We start from the raw sequence: 14,601 nt of genomic DNA, 5'->3' as shown, positions 1-14,601 counted from the left end.
ATCGCTTTCATCACCAACATGCTAAATACAACAAAATACAAAGGTTACATCACGCTTAACGAAGATATTTTTGGACAAATCGGCCTTAGGTTCCTTAAATCAATCTTTAAAGCAAAGTGACCACCGTACAATTAGAAATTCTATTTTTTTTCTAATTTGCGAACCCACATAGTCTAATCTTAGGGTTTATTTTCGAAACAATGTTGTGCCAACGTACTTGAATATTTCTAAAGCTCGCCGAATAAGCATTTCGTTCCCGAGCCCGGATCTCACCCATCCGTTTCAAGGATTCAAGGTCTTATCTAAAAATAGAGTCATTGTGCGGTCTTCCCAAACGAGACCTAAAATAAGTTTGGTGGCGACTCCTTCGAGGTGCAAAAACAATTCAACGGTTCTCTAAACGAACCGTCGCGTGCCAAACCCCCCACTTGCAGGGAACGGAAAAAAAAACCCCCTACAGTAAATTGGCGACTCCACTGGGGAATTTTCTAATTTCAATTTCGAAAATGAGAGCAGATTTCGAGCAACCAGCCACTGATTTACCGAAGTACTGGATGCCAGCATTGGCGCTAGGCGCATCCCTTGCGCCCAACGCCGCTGCCTGCATCCAGGACAGTGGCTCACAGTGGCTTGTTGCCCACTTTTGCTCAACTTTTCGTGTTGGGAGTTAGTCTGTTTTTGCATCTGGAAGGACGCTCCCAAGCCTGGTGAACGAGTGCCGAAAAACGGGCTTTACAAATACAAATTCAAGTACGATTTCAATTTCAATTTCTAGGCATTTCATGCATTTTTCGAAAACCATATTGTGCAAAATGAATTTCTACCTTTGCCCAAACGGATGTGTTCTACATTCGGGCTAGCCCCGGGGGCAAGGAAATGGTGACTCTCCATACGGTTCCCGACCAAAGTGTGTGACCATTTCTGCGCCTACCGAAACTTGGCATTTGCTTGACATTCCCGATGTCAAGTATGGAGGCCGTCTGCCGACACACACTTCCCTTAGGCGGAACGTGGAAGCTTGTCGCCGGATCCGTCTCTTAGCCGAGTACCTTTTTGACACCCAAAGCCGACCACTTGCATCATACCAAAACTTAGACCGACCTTAGGTTGAGAACTTTGCATGTCGCATTCATATTCATGATTAGTGTGACAACGTGCTACTTGTGCATTGTGTGGGAGTCTTTGCACGCGTGAATGGCTAACCTCGAGTTCTAGCTTGCCAAAACCAATTAGCCTCCAACTAGGAAACCAAACCCCTAGGAGCATCATTCAAACCTCATGCATCTAAATCGCCGATTTTAGGGTCTTTAGGAGTGTCACTCCATTTGATTCAAAACCCTTAAACACGCCTCACGCACAAATACCAAACTCAAAATTCAATCCAACAGCGTCATAATGCCGGATTTTCGAGTCCAAATTCCAAGCTACGAATTCAAAATCAATCCAACGGCGTCATAATGCCGGATTTTCGAGTCAAAATTCCAAGTTCCAAGTTCAAAATGCAATCCAACAGCGTCATAATGCCGGATTTTCTATTTTCAAAACTTCAAATCTCCAAGTCAAGTCCAAATCCAACGGCGTCATAATGCCGGATTTTCTAGTCCAAATTCCAAGTTTCAAAGTTCAATCCAAATTTTCTAGTTCAAAACCTCAAATTTCAAGTCCAAATCCAACGACGCCATAATGCCAGATCTTCCAAACTCAAGCTTCGATTTTCAAGTCCAAATCCAACGACGTCATAATGCCGGATTTCCTAGTCTTCAAGCTTCAAGTTCAAATTCAAACTTTCTAGTCCAAAACTTCAAACACAACCCAACAGCGCCATAATGCCGGATTTTCTAGTCCAAATTTCGAGTTTCAAGTTCCGAGTCAAGACTCAATCCAACGGCGCCTTAATGCCGGATTTTCTAGTCCAAATTTCAAACTTCAAACTTCAAAGTCAAAAACCACAAATCCAACAGCGTCATGCCGGATTTTCTATTTCAAACATTCAAGTCTTCAAGCATCGAAGTCAAGTTGCCAATTCTAAACCTCAAAAGTTCAAATGCCAAAGTTCATGACCGGCGTAATGCCAATTTTTCAACTCCAACTTTCAAACCTCAAAATTCCATGTCAGTCTTTCGAATTTCAAGTCCTATGCTCAAAATTTCAAGTACATGCCGTCGTAATGCCGATTTTCCATTCCGCATTTCAAACCTCAAGCTCGAAGTTCAAAAATTCCAAACCTTTAAATTTCAAATCCTACACTCCAAGTCCACGGCGGCATAATGCCGGACTGTCAAGTTCCCAAATTCAATATCCACGGCAACATAATGCCGGATTTTCCAAATACGAAGCTTCATGTTCTACATACAAAATGCATCCCTTTCCATTTCAAAATTCAAACTTCAAATCAACCTCTTTCAATCGGGTTGAAAATCCCCTGAAATAATACAAGTTCAAATCCACGGGTTGAAAATCCCCTGAAATAATACAAGTTCAAATCCACGGGTTGAAAATCCCCTGAAATAATACAAGTTCAAATCCACGGGTTGAAAATCCCCTAAAATAATACAAGTTCCAATTCGACGGGTTGAAACTCCCCAGAAATAATACAAGTTCAAGATTCCATCAACGGGTTGAAAATCCCCTGAAATAATACAAATTCCAATGGGTTGAAATTCCCTTAAAATATTCCAAGTCCAATGGGTCGAAATTCCCTTGGAAATTCAATTTCCTAGTACAAGCCCAATTTCCATGTCCTAAGGCGGGGTGAAATCCCCTTCAAATAAGTGCAATTTCCAATAGGTCGAAATATTCCTTTTCGATTTCCCAAGTTCTAGTACAAGAGCCAACTTTCACAAAAGAATGAACGCTCCTCTCAAACATTTCCAACGGGTTGCAAATCCCGAATACAAGTACAAAACCCAAAATCCCGAATCTTCGGAGTGACACTTAGAGTCAAGTCTAGGTCTCATTTATTGCATGCATATCATATCATGTGTCTAGGGAGTCCAAGTTCTAAAACTGTCTGGTGTGTCCTAACTAAGAGTCCAAAGATCCTGTGGGTTCGCCGAAGAGGGGAGAGATTGAAAAGAACTCCAGCAGCCCTAGCCTCCCGCATAGCCGGTGTCGAGCAAGCAGCCAGATCATCTCCTACAAATCAGACTCCCAGCCCCATTCAAGGAACAGTCCAAATGTCTGCCTCTGATCAACTCGCTCAACTCCTAGCAGCTTTCGCCAACCTTAGTGCCAATGTGGAGAGCATAAGCAACCGATTGGGTGTCGTGGAACAGGGTGCGCCCACTGATGACTTAACCAAGAAGATCGAGAGTCTTGTCAGCAAGGTTACCAATCAAGAGAACTACTTTGACACCTCAATGGAGGACAACCTCAAGGGGAAGGCTAATCTGCCAGACAAATTCTCCGCCAATGACATTGCAAAGTTCAAATCAACTGACAATCACAAGTACCATCTCAAGAACTTCAGAGCTACAATGGCCATCAAGGGGGTCGAACTCGAGCTATACCCAGTGGTATTCCCTATGTCTCTGGAACCTGTCTGCCAGAAATGGTACTATTCACTCAAGGAACATCAAACGAGTACTTGGGAAGCGGTTGCTCGAGCATTTATGGAACAATATCAGCCCAACATTCAGCTGCAAACTACTCTTAAGGGAACTAGAAGTTCTCAGGCAAGGGCCTCAGGAAGGCTTTACTACTTACCTCAACCGGTGGAGGGAAATGGCATCCCAAATGGTAACCCGGCCATCCGAGAGAGAGTTAGTCAAGATTTTCATCGCCGGTCTCCTTCCAAAGTACAATGCTCACATGAAGTACCTAGGTCTGGAAAGCTTCAAGAGAACCTACGACATCGGGGTCGACATAGAGGATGACCTATGAAAGCACCCGCAGCTCCAGCTCCGCAAACTGAGAAATGGAAGGGGAAGAGACCTGAAGCAACACACAAAGTTCATGAGGTTAACGCCCTAGAGGCTCCTCAAGGTCCCAAAACGAACAACTTCAAAAGCAACGCTAACCGACGCAACTATCAAGGCAGGCCCCAAAGAGTCTTCACAAACCTCAGGATGTCTTACAGTGAGGCATTTGATCGGCTGGTCGAGAAATAAGTCATAGCACCAATCGGTCCAACACCCGATCCTCCAGTTGACAAAAGATCCAAGAGTTGGGATCCCGCAGCTCATTGCAAATACCATCAAGGGAAGGGTCATGACATCGAGGACTGCTACAAGCTCAAGCACTTGATCCAGAGCATGGTCGACAACAAGACTTTACCCTTACCCCCAGGGGCTAAGAAAACCCCCTCTGTACAAGCCATCTCCTATGACTGCGAAGATGAAGAAGAGGAGTTTCCATGCAATCTGATCTCCACAATATGCAAACCAGGTTACGAGCTTATGGTTCCAAGCTTTTTCCATCTACTTCCAAGTGTTCAAAACTGGGTGATCCCAGAACCTAGGGTAACCACCGACATTCAAGAGAACATCTGTCCGCTCGCCACCGTGAAGGCTTTAGGGTTCTCTGAGTACGATCTCATGCTGAGTGCCCAACAAACTGTCAAACTCCAGGGTGTCACATACAAAGTCTTGGGAGTCCTTGAGCTGGTTTTCTCCTTTGACACCTATTACGACAATGCTGAGTTTCTGGTAATCGATGTGCCTACTAACTTCGACCTACTATTCGGAGAGCCTTGGTTCGAGGAAATACTAGACGGCCCTGCCTGCCTCACCCTCAAAGGTTCAAGCTTCCGAGACACTCTCATCAAGCAAAAGCCGGCTGTACGTCAGGAAAAGGATGAGTGCATTCAAGAATACTACCACCGATGGGCAATCTCCGCTCCTACAATTCAACCTGAGCTACCAGAGGTAAAAATGGTGAGAATGTTTCTCTTAGGGCTCAACACTTCATGCAAGGGCAGCTTCGCCGCATTTCCTTACATCACATGGAACCAAGTCTGGGATCAAGTCCTGAAAATCTGTGCATGCAGTCCCGTCTTCGAGGATTATGACGATTACAATGCAGATGTCTGGGAGTACCCTGAGAACTATCTTTTCGATTAGTGTCTTTGTCCAGGTCCAGAGTCTTTCTTTCAATTTTCGAGTCTAGCAATGAGTCTAAGTGTCTAGAACTAGAGTCTTGCATCAATCAAGTGCCTCTAAAGGCCGAGCTTCAAGTCAAAACAGTCGATGTAATGATTGCTGATTTCAATAACACTTCAATTTCTACTTACTCCTCGAGTCATAATTCAAAATCAAATCCTAATCCACACAACTTTGCTTCACAAGAAACTGACTTTGAATTTCTAAAAGCTATCAAAAATCATGAAAACAGGACGCCCATAATTGAGGAAACAGAAAAAATCAACCTTTCTAACAGCAGTGATTCAAAACTAGTCCAGATTGGTTTAACTCTTTCCCCATCAGAGCGGGACGACCTTATCAAACTACTTTTAGAGTATGTAGACGTCTTTGCATGGTCCTATCATGATATGCCAGGGGTTAATCCAAGCACCGGTCAGCATACAATTCCCCTTATTCCAGGGTCAAAGCCCATCAAGCAGAAGCTCCGTCGCATGAAACCAGATGTTTCCCTCAAAATTCAAGAAGAGGTCTCCAAGCAGTTAGAGGCCGGGTTTATTCGAGAAGCAAAATATCCAGAATGGATCGCAAATTTCGTCCCAGTTCCAAAGAAAGACGGCAAAGTACGAATGTGTGTGGACTACATGGATCTTAACAGGGCCAGCCCTAAAGACGGTTTTCCATTGCCTCACATCGACGTCCTGGTCGACAACACCGCAAATCATGCCTTACTCTCTTTTATGGACGGGTACGCAGGCTACAATCAGATTCCCATGGCAGAGGAAGACATGGAGAAAACAACCTTCATCACTCAGTGGGGTACATAATGCTATACAGTTATGTCGTTCGGACTAAAGAACGCAGGAGCAACTTATCAAAGAACAGCAACAGCCATCATGAGCGATATGATTCACAGGGAAATTGAGGTATATGTCGACGACATGATTGTCAAATCCAAAGAACGACATGAGCATACCTCAGTACTTCGAAAGTTTTTCAACAGGCATCGGGGGTCATGAATTCATACTGGTCCCCATCGACTATTTCACCAAATGGGTCGAGGCCAGATCATTCAAAGTATTGGGTTCCAAGCAAGTGGCCTAGTTCATACAAGAAAACATTATATGCAGATATGGCGTTCCTCGCGAGTTCATCAGTGACCAGGGAACCCATTTTCAAGGAGCATGTGAAGATCTATTCACCGAGTACAAGATTCAACATCATCGCTCTTCACCTTATCGCCCACAAACCAATGGGGCAGTCGAAGCAGCCCACAAGAATGTCAAGACCATCATCATGAAAATGACTACCAATTACAAGGACTGGCCCCAGAAGCTGCATTTCGCATTGTGGGGATATCGAACTTCAATTCGCACTTCAACTGGTGCAACTCCGTTCTCATTGGTCTATGGAATGGAAGCAGTACAACCTGTCGAACTGGAGATACCTTCTCTAAGGATAGTCCTAGAAAGCAAAATCCCAGAAGCTGCATGGGTACAAGCAAGATATGACGAGCTAGTCATGCTCGATGAGCGACGGCTTCAAGCCGCTCACCATGTACAAGTCTATCAGCGCCGAGTGGCCAGAAATTTCAACAAAAGGGTCAGAACCCGAAACATCAAGGAAGGCGAGCTTGTCGTAAAAGCCTTTCGCAAAAGCACCATGGACCCAAAGGGAAAATTCAAACCCAACTGGGCAGGCCCATACATCGTCAAGAAGATCCTCTCCGGGGGAGCAGTCGAACTAACAGACGTCGACGGAACAGAATTCAGATCTTTTACCAACCTCGATCAACTCAAGAAGTTCTATGTCTAAGTTCCATGTTCAAATTCAAGAATCCAAATTCAGGTCTTGTAAGGTAGTCAGAACTACGTCCGGCCTGATTCCCTAACGGGACACGAAGGCAACCTCATTTCGAGGCCCGGCCACTTTAATACAAAAAAATTCAAAATTTCCTCAATTAAGGGCATCCTAAAATTCAAATCAAATTTCAAAACTCAAATTTTTGTTGTTGTCATTCCAAATGTGCCAATTCAAAGCAAAGCATGTTCAAGCGGAATTTAACACAATATCTCTTTATTTGGCCCTAAGGCCTTCAAAGCTAATTCAAATACAAAGTCAGGATCAAGTGAAGCAAAGTTCAAAAGCCTTTTCACTTCCTAAACACATGTTCTAAACACATTTTCCAAACACATTCTAAACACAATTCCTTCAAATACAATTTCAAACACATTTAGCCTACAAAGATCTACGGTCGGGCTACTATGCTCTTGAGTCTTGGCACCTTGAGTACTATCCCCTGGCTCCTCCCGCAATCAATCATCAATCTTCCCCTTGCCCAAGCGGCGGGATAAGGAACTTGCAAGCCTTCCAAGACGGGAGGACGGCGAACCTCCTTTGGATTCCGAATGGTCAAGCACCGGATGGGCCACACTCCCGTCACCTTCCTCATAGTCAGTTGATGCAGGACGTCTAGCTCTAGAACCTCGGACTCTAGCTGGTCCGGAGAGAGAAGTGTTCCTCTGGCTTAGGCCTCTCATCCATACAATGTACCCCACAGACAGAGCAACTGGCTCAGGTGTGAACTGGATACTCCAGAATGGTTTGGCGATCCAATACCGCCTCCAAACTTCAAGTCGATTTGCATTCAGCGCAACAGGTTTCGGGTTCTCTTCAGTACATTCCGGGATCTCCTGTTTTAAGCCATATTGTCTCATCACTCGAGCAGGCGAGTAGAAGACTAGCATTGTGAGGCTTGGCACCCTCAAAGCAGTAGAACCAGGGGCATGTTTCATAGCAACAATTCCCCACCAAGGAACTACCCACATTATACAAGATTCAATCTCAGAGAGTGCGCATCTCCACTCATCCAATGAAAGCCTGCCATACACCATGGGCCGCACAGTAAATCCTTTTCTATTATAGCTCGCCATGTTTTCCGGTGGTGCCACCAACATGAGCCTCTCCATAAGCCAAACCTTGGGGAGTATACAAGAAGCACATTTCAAAATCCAACATTCAAAATTCAAGTACAAGTACAAGTTCAACAATACAAAGAAGGCTCCAGATCCTTACTTGGAGTAATACCGGACTTCCTGACGGCAATGAAGAGGGGTCCGACTTCAGCATGTCAAGGCCCATCAATGTTTCGCCAATCACGAGCGGCATTGGGTCCGACCATTAGCAAACTGCTCTACAATCTCAATTAGGGAGGCATCACCATTGCCAAACCCCTACTTCGAAATGAGAAAGCGAGCAAATATACAAAAACTCAAGGCTTTCAAGCGGAAAACTTTGGGAACATCAAGCCCAACAAAGTAGGTGACAAAGAGGGAAAAATCCACCCCTCTGCCATATACAACAGCACTCAAAAGTGGGGGCTTCAAGCCCAAATACCTTTCAAAGTTCAAGAAAAAGTGTTCTTCAACACTAGGCATGTATGGTTCCAGCATCAAGGGCCACCACAATATGGCACTAAATTCCTCAGGGAGGGGACATACCTCATTATTTTCAAAGCGGAAGACATGATGATTCGAGTCCCAAGCCTCCAGAGCAGCAAGAATAAAGTGCAAATCCAATTTTACAAACCGAAAAGAGACGGGCACCCCAAGATGCATGCCATCAAGCTCCATTTTCTCCAACTTGCCTAGCAAACCAAGCCACGAGTTCAAGGCACTTTCAAAAGACACAACCATATTTTCTTTTCTTTTCGAGAGGAAGCAGTATGCAATGATAGCAGGGAAGGATTGATGCAAGAAATGATCCAACAAGCTCCCTATTTATACAAAAGTCGGCTTGCACGACAGCTCACAGGCGCCAGGCGCCAAGCTTGCGCCAGGCGCAGGGGCCTGCATCTAAGGACAAGGCCACCGTCCTCTCTTATGACTCCGAGTACACACTCTTTAGTGTTTCAGACAGCAGAGTACAACCTCCATTATTCAAGATTCCAAAGCCGCAAGCCGCTCAATTTCAAGCAGTCCGGATCAACGCTTCGGGCAGATTTCGGGTCGATTTTTCAAAATTCAAGCATTCTAGTCCTAGATCGGCGTCCTAAGTCGAGTCTGCATATGCATAAGCAAGAGTTGAATATACTTTGACTTGCGCTTTTCCTAACCAAAAAACCTCAGTCAAAGTGGGGGCTTATAGTGGGTATATACACCCGGAAAAAAATGGGCAAACTTTTTTCAAATTTTTTCGCAAAATTGTCATGCATGCATATAGCTACAAAATTTCAAGGCACACACTACGCATACAATTTCAAGAATTCAAACATACAAAAGCCAATCTTCAAATTTTACAAACCAATTCAAGTTCAAAACCATACAAACCATACAAACCACACAAAAAATTCATGTTTCAAGCCATACAAACACAATACAATACAACCTACACAAAATCAACCCAGGCAAGCTGGAACTCGCTACCATACAGGGTCAGTCTGAATCATCATCGACAACGACCTCAATCACAGGCGCCTTGTCCCTGTTCCGCCTCCTAAGGCGCTCCAGCTCCTGATCCATCTCCGTCCCAGGGGTACTAGGATCCTGCTCCGAGATACGAAGTGTGCCAGTGGAGGGATGAACTCCCTGCTGAGGGGAGGAATACTGATACGACGGCGGCATCGGCATATACGGATACGACCCATACATCTGAGCCTGGCGCATCCTATCCATCTCCGCGTAGCAAGCCCATGAACCTGCACCCCAAGGCTGAGGACCACTTCCTCCGAAGTAGTAGCCGAAAGGAGGAACAAAGGGCCGTGAACCGCTAGCACCTCCAAATGAATGCCTGGTGGGGTTAACATGTACAAAAGGGGAAGCTCCCCACTCAGCATCAGAATGCCTCTGATGAGCACCAGCACCGCACCCCTATCCCAGCTTAAAGCTCGGTCCCTCCTGTCTCGACGACGTCTCCGCCTGAGGCTCCCTGTCAACAGCGTCTCTACGGTCTCGACGGCACCCCTATACAAGATACAATTTCAAGAATCAATTTCCCAGTGGGAATTTCCAATATACAAGTCTCAAAATCAAGTGAGGTACCTCTCTGTTCCGGCCGGAAAACTTCCGGGTCAGTTTGGCGCACTGCCTCTTCCAAGAATCAAGCAAGAGCATCCTGCGACGCACTCTCGCCCGAGGCGCCTGCATACAAAATTCAAGATCAATTTCCAAATACAAGTTACAAACAGTTTCAAAAATGCAACAGTACTTACAGGGGCGTAATGCTCAGGTACAACATCATATGATTTCCGGTGCGGAGGAGAAGCCCAAGGAAAGGTCTCCACCACCTCTTCCCCGTCCGAGTTCTCATAGCGGAGGATCCTATCAGCATGAAGAATGTCCTCTAGATCAACCTCCTCCTCCTACATACAATCATGCAATCAATACAAGAATACAAGAATACAAGAATATAAGGTTCAAAGCTCACCGGCAGTACGAAGCGTACTGGTGGAGCCAACCTCCTCAGGAAATCATCATAGCTCCCCTTCCTGTGTACAAAATCCCTCCAAGAGCGGCAAACAGCATCGCCCCTAGCCTCCGCATATAGCCGGGCCAACTCTTCATCCAACGCCAGCATAGACTCTGGCGGATCCTTGGGGACAAGTCTATCCCCTGAACTGTGCTGAAGGGACACTCGCTCCCCCAGATACCACATATGGCGGTACAGCCTTGGAAGCAAAACCCGCCGCCCAGACAGGAATTGGGCACGAGCAGCTGAGGCAGGTACAACTGCATTGGCAAAAGGACGCCATACCACCTACAAAGCAGACAACTCAGGCAACAGCACAAATACAAATACAAGAAAGCAAAACAGTATAAAAGATTATCCTATCAGCAGGCAAAACTCTCCAAGCTCTGCGAGAAGCCGCAAAGGACGCACCGGCGCGCACCGCTCCTATCCAAGAGGCAGCATACGGGTAAGCCGCATCTCTAGTACGCTCTGGCGCCAAAGTTGTGAAGTGCTCATAAATCCAAATATTTCAAGGAACAAACAAAACATCAGTCAAGTTCAAGATACAAGCGTACAAATACAAAGTACAAAGTACAAGGAGTCTCGAATACCTCCAGCACGCTCCACAGAGCAGCCATGCTCGGGTCACTCCCCAGTGCAGTCCGGGAGGCCCGCCCCATTTCATACAAGAGGTGGCTATAGGCCAAACCACCCCCGTTATAACTCGGAAAAACTCTCAAGTCCCTCAGAGCGGAAAAGAAGCTAATATGCACCCGACTGTTCCTACTCGGGGCAATCACTCTGCTAACCAAAACAAGGAGGAAGAGCCTAACCCTCTGCTCTGCGGACACACCCTCACCACAGACAGCATCCACAAGCACCGTCACAGAAGCGTGAGAGTCGTCCTTTGACAAAACAACAACAGGGCCGAGCAAGTCCCTGGCAACGGCCGAGCGCCACGTCAGCTCAGAGTCAAAAGTCACATTCTTCTCAGAAAAAGGAAGACCTGTAATCATAGCAAATTCAAGAGGGGTAATAGTAATCTACCCCCATGCCATGTGGAAAGTGTTGGTGGTATCCCACCACCGCTCTAACAATGCCCACAAACGGTTTTTAATCCCCGTTCTCCTCGAGGAACCTCCCATGGTGCGCCAGAAATCGGCCAGGCCCATCTGCGACCAAATCCCCACAGCCTCCTCATCAGCATGGAGAGCCTTAAAGGCCCTCTGAACCTCCACCAAGGACCAGTAAGTACGGAATGGCTTTCCGTCGGCCTACAGGTGAACGAGTTAGCTCAAGACCTATACAAATACAAAGTACAAATTCGAAACACAGTACAAGACTCACCATGCCAACGCGAGGCCGCTGAGACAAGTACCAATCCGGTCGAAACACCAGGTCGGAAGGGGTCCAACCAGCACCAGGGAAAGCGGGCGCATCCCGGGGAACCATACCCCCACCTGGTGCATTTATTGCAGCCGCTTCATCATCCGAAGCATCTTCCTCAGCAGCTCGAACCACAGACGACTCAGCGAGCTTTCTCCGAGTGTGACGAGGCATACTAAATCAAGTAGCATACAAAGAGTCAAAATTCTAAACTGGGGGCTATCCTATACTAGCCTAAACAAAGTTAAAAAAAAAAAAATTTCAAAACAAAATCCCCAGTGGACCTCAAGTTCAAGGTACAAGTTCTACACCAACGCCTAGGCTACCTACGCCGAAGCAGGTATTCAAAGTTCTACACCAACCCCTAGGCTATCCACGCCGAAGCAGGTATTCAAGTTCTACATCGACGCCTAGGCTATCTGTGCCGAAGCAGATACAAGTTCAAAAATTCAAAATTACAAGTTCCAACAGTTCAAGTTCAAGTGGCTATCAAACAGTTTTCTACAAGATTCAAGAAACTTAAGCATACAAGCATCATTTTAAAGTACGAGAAAATCAAAACTACATGCAATCCTAGAGTTATTTCATAAGCAAAAACATGAAAAACTTACATGGACAAGGCAAGAACAAGACCAAGGGGAGAAGCTAGTCGACCTTTGAGAGAAAAGCAGCAAAAATTTCAAGTGAATGTGCCTTAAAATGGCACGGCAAGGGGGCACTTATATAGTGCAGCCCAGCGCCAAGCACCGCACCAGCGCCCAGCGCTGACCTGCTGCATGCCCAGGTCTACCGCGCGCGCGGTCTCCCGTGCTGATTGAACGCCCTTTGCTGCTACGGTCTTCCTCACCAAGCATCAAACGTCACATCGAACCATCCATCGAAAATACGGGTATACACCTGTATCTCCAAGTACAAATAGATGAATATTTCAAGAATACAAAGTCCAAAAAATACAACGACTCAGGCGCCCAACTCCCAACGGACCCAAGCTCCGGGAAAGTCAGTCAAAGTTCAAAATTTTAAGGGCCAGTAAAAAGCTCTTATCCCCAGAAAAGCACATCCCAAAGGATTAACTCCGGGTGTCAAAGTTTAAAATTCAAAAATTCAAATTTTCGATGCCAAGTTCCGTCCTAAACTGAAGGCGGAAAAGTACAAGTACAAATCGGAGTCATCACCAACCGCACGAGGTAGACTCTATCCTTTTTCTAACGCCTGTTTTGTTCAGGTACCGGCGTACAAAGAGTGGTCTCGATTGCAGATCATCTTGACCATTCTCCGTCCCTTTCGAAATACTTTGACTTGCGCTTTCCTAACCGAACGCTCAGTCAAAGTGGGGGCTTCTGTAGACACCTAATTTGTGTCTCCCCTTTGGGATGATGACGAAACAATTATCCTTGTTAGGCAATTGGAGTAACTCCAGGCGGAAATCCCAATTGCTAAGAATACCTCCAAAATCCAAAATCCAATCCCCGAGGCCGTTCCTCTCCCAAAATACAACTTCCAAAATCCAATTTCAAAATCCAAGTTCAATCTCAACTATTGGACCATCCCATTGGTCTTACTAGGCCTTTTCCACTCAAAATCATATAAGGCAAGTCAAATTCGGGAGCCGACCCACAAAACCAAGCATGCCGGGCACCGTCCCGTAAAACCGGAATTCAAAAACCCGAGAAAGGTTTGTTTTTCAGACGCAAATTCAAGCCTTAACCTCCAAGAAAACACTACGTGCCAAACATCGTACTATTCGTACGAAGGTACACCCATACAAGACAAATCAAGGACGACATCTTTCCGTCCTTTTTGGCGGCATTCAGCCCACGTTAGCAGCTCCCAGCGCTGGCCTGGCGCCAGGCACTGGCGTGTGCTGGCGTTTTGCACCATTTCCCTCCTATAAATACCCCTCATTTCCTTCGTAAAAAGGGGAGGACAACACATATAACGTCGTAATTTCGACATTACTCCTCACAATACAAACTTCAAAACTCTTCAAAACACATACAAAAAGTCCTAAATTCAAGAGCAATTGGGAGCTCGAGCCTAAGCTTAACTAGGTAATTCCGAATCCCATTTCAATTAATCATGCTATTTTGATTTCACATGATTAGCAAGTTGGTGTTTTTTTGTCATAAAAAAACACCACTTGCAACAATCATACATGCTTTTTCAAAAATACAAACTTTTTCAAAATACAAAATACAAACTTTCAAGATTCAAGGATATTCAAAGTTGCATGCATTCATCTCTTTGAACTAGAATCACCTTCAAGCATGGAGTAATCAAAGATAACACCTTTTAGCATTTAAAGGTTTAATCTTTTGAGATTCAAAACTTAATTTTTCAATATACAAGTTCAAGTCTTCAAATTTCAACATACAAGTTCAAGTTTTCGAATTTCAATCATTTCAAGTTCAAAGTTTCAATTTTTTCAAGATCAAACCTTTCAATATTCAAGCTTTCAATTTCAAGTTCAATATGCAAAATCTAGGACATTTGGGTTGAGCAACCTCTCCCAAGTTGAGATTTTTGGCTTTGAATTCGTGTCGAGCGCACTTATTTTTAAGGAGACGCTTGGCGTTCGAATCTCATGTGCCCAAGTACAAATTTCAATATCGCAATTTCAATATCGCACTTTCAATATCGCACTTTAAATACCGCAATTTCAATACCGCAATTTCAATACCGCAATTTC

Source organism: Spinacia oleracea, chromosome 4 (assembly GCF_020520425.1).
Source record: "Spinacia oleracea cultivar Varoflay chromosome 4, BTI_SOV_V1, whole genome shotgun sequence".
Classification (NCBI taxonomy): domain Eukaryota; kingdom Viridiplantae; phylum Streptophyta; class Magnoliopsida; order Caryophyllales; family Amaranthaceae; genus Spinacia; species Spinacia oleracea.
The sequence above is the reverse complement of the archived record's forward strand: the minus strand, read 5'-3'. Positions refer to the sequence as shown.